The sequence below is a fragment of the Diadema antillarum genome, unplaced genomic scaffold (genome assembly GCF_040938485.1).
Source record: "Diadema antillarum isolate AM-2024a unplaced genomic scaffold, OU_Dant_1.0 seq00000920_RagTag, whole genome shotgun sequence".
NCBI classification, from domain to species: domain Eukaryota; kingdom Metazoa; phylum Echinodermata; class Echinoidea; order Diadematoida; family Diadematidae; genus Diadema; species Diadema antillarum.
The window spans coordinates 412,512-415,203 of NW_027271772.1; the positions used below are offsets into that span (position 1 = coordinate 412,512).

The following is a 2,692-nucleotide window of genomic DNA, read 5'->3' on the forward strand; positions in this document are numbered from 1 at the left end:
GAATTGTCCAGCTTTATACAGAAAGCTTGAATGATACCACTGTACTACAGTGTAATTCTCAGTGCTGGCTCAAGGCTAAAATTCATCTTCCACCCAAAACATCAAAATGCAGCTTATATTCATAAGCAAGAATGACAAGAAAACCAAACTACTCTAGCTGCAAGAATTTCTATAACAACCTCGAGGATGATAGTACTGTACAAAGTGTCAGCATACAAAACAATACATTTTTTTTTAGTGTTTTAGTCATTTAGGCAGAGGATGATACACAATGCAAAGCAGATACAAGTATTAACTCATCACGATACAAGTAGCCACAGGGTTGTAACTCTACAGTGATTTCTTTAAAATCATTCGATGAAGTGTTCTTCACAATACAATATTACCTGCCAGTATACTACACTGATTTTATGAAGACTGTTTCAGACTGTAGTTGATTGCCCTGGACAAAGGTTTCATCATGGATGCATCTGTAGAACTGAGTGAAGTTGTAGCGATTCATTCCACGAAGACAGCTGAAGAAGGTGCCTCAGTCATGCAGAATACCTGGGGGAAAACAACAACAACAACAAAAGTGTTACACTCTCCTCTGTATAGTGATGCAAAATTGTACAATATATCATACATTTATTGAGAAGATTAATTTCTGGGAGGAAGGAAAACACCAAATTGAACATTTCTATGGGTTGCACTTTCCTGACAAATCACAAGTACAACACACTCTACACACCCTCTTAAGCTTAAATTTGATTGTAGGGTAACAATCTCAAAACAATGCTATACTACATGTACAGTGTAATTCTAGAACTTTAATAGACCATGCACTCTACACTGAAAATTTGAAAATGCTCTGCCATCTGGATGAAATATATGCCAATGAAGAACAGGTGAAGTCAAAATTACTTGTGAGGGCCATCAACCCTCTCCATGAAAAAGGTCATACTGATCATGTACCGAGTTTTTCACATTCAATGCAAAAATGCAGATTAACCTTGAACTGGGAACAACTGTTGATTGAGAGAAGAGAGATGACCAGTCCAGTCGTATACTAGTACTGGGACAAACGTCTTGTCCAGGATCATCCTCCTTTTATGTTGATGCAGTGACTGCATCAGCAATTCGGTACAGCGTATTTGGCCCAGTATACACTGGACTCCTGTTATAATGAGGTCCTCAGGGCCTACAGTTTTCTTTCGTTTTATCAAAGTTTTGTTGCAACCAAACAAGTAAAAAATAAATCAACAAATGTAGAGCCAATAACATTATGGCCTCAATTTCAATTTTGTTGTAACGTTATTTATCAGAACAGGAGTGCACAGTGTGTATGTATAAAGACTGATGCATTAAAGAGTTCCATAAATAATACATCTGAACATACAATGCAAAAAAAAAAAAAAAAAAAAATGAGACACAGCAGTCTCGTGATCAACTCACAGTATTGTTCTTTGGCAGATCCAGTACAGGTCAGTTGCAGGTTAGGTGGCAGCGACATATGGCAGCAGACTTTTCCGGACTTTGCGAAATGTTGGCAAGGTTTCTTTCTTCCTTGGCGTTGTAGTGTTGCGATTCCTGCGTTAAATCTATTAAGCACATGTACAAAAGTAAACCGAATACATGGTATGTCATCTTTGATAATCCCACTAAAAAACAACAGTAATGTAGAGCTGTGCAAGAAATAATTGGATGCTATATACATGGCCACAGGAACCAGGGGGACTCGGGCCCCTAATTTTTCGGCACAATACAAAGGAAAACATTATAATTGTCCCCACTTCGGGTCCCCATCCCCCCCCCAACTTTCTTTACCCGAAAGTGTGTAAGTGGCACTAGAAAGAAATACATGTAGATAAAAACCTGGAAGTGTGAGCACCATAAGGATCTGTTTTTGCGCTGAATACTTTTTTGTTTTGTTTTGTTTTGTTTTTTGCTTGTAAGCTGAAACCTGGAAGTGTCACCAGAAGTTGCATTCAAGGCCTTTTTTTTTGCTTGTTAGCTCATGAAACTAGGAAGTGCCCCCCTACACTTTTGAAAACCTTCCGCCAACAGTGATACAAAGACTCTGCATGGCATACTGCAATTAATCTTACAAGATTAACCATTCGATCTTTGCAACTCTTACAGATAATTAATGCTGCATTTGCAACATTCATAAGAAAACAGTTTTTATATCAAAGGGAGCAAAAGTGCATTTTCCTGGCCTGCAGAGAAAACTCACCTTTGCCTTGGTGTCACAAGTAGAGAAGAAGCTCTGACATCAGGTTTCATACCGAGAATATTCCCAGGGAGTAGGATGCAGTTCAGCGCAGCATAGTCCATAATGAAACAAACAACATCCTTCATTTGCTGTAAGGACAAGGATGCTTCAAACACCTTTGACCTGAAGAAAGAAAGAAAGAAAGGGGAAAAAGAAAGAAACTTGCAATGGTAACACAGAAATTTGAATTTATATTGAACTGTTCATGTGCAGTAGGCCCTATAACAAATCTGCAGGTAACAGTGCCGTCAATGCGATACAAAGCATATTAAAGGGTCTGAGTAACGTACATTTGTTGTACCGGTACGGGTACACGTACCAATTGTAACCTCAAATTTACCACCACCCACCAGTTTAATATGTAGATGAATGATGTCTGCACAGCGCATGATGATGTCAATAGGCTATTATATAGGTTGCTCACACTTAATACAATGT

The 2,692-nt window shown here is 38.5% G+C and overlaps 1 long non-coding RNA gene across 1 annotated transcript; it reads right to left on the bottom strand.

The window, feature by feature from the left end:
- Window positions 1-217: 217 nt before the first annotated feature.
- On the bottom strand, window positions 218-2,246 carry LOC139741336 (uncharacterized). The gene is made up of 3 exons (XR_011711614.1): window positions 2,216-2,246; window positions 1,435-1,580; window positions 218-546 (listed from the first exon to the last, which is right to left on the bottom strand). It is a non-coding gene; the product is annotated as an uncharacterized lncRNA (long non-coding RNA).
- Window positions 2,247-2,692: the final 446 nt, after the last annotated feature.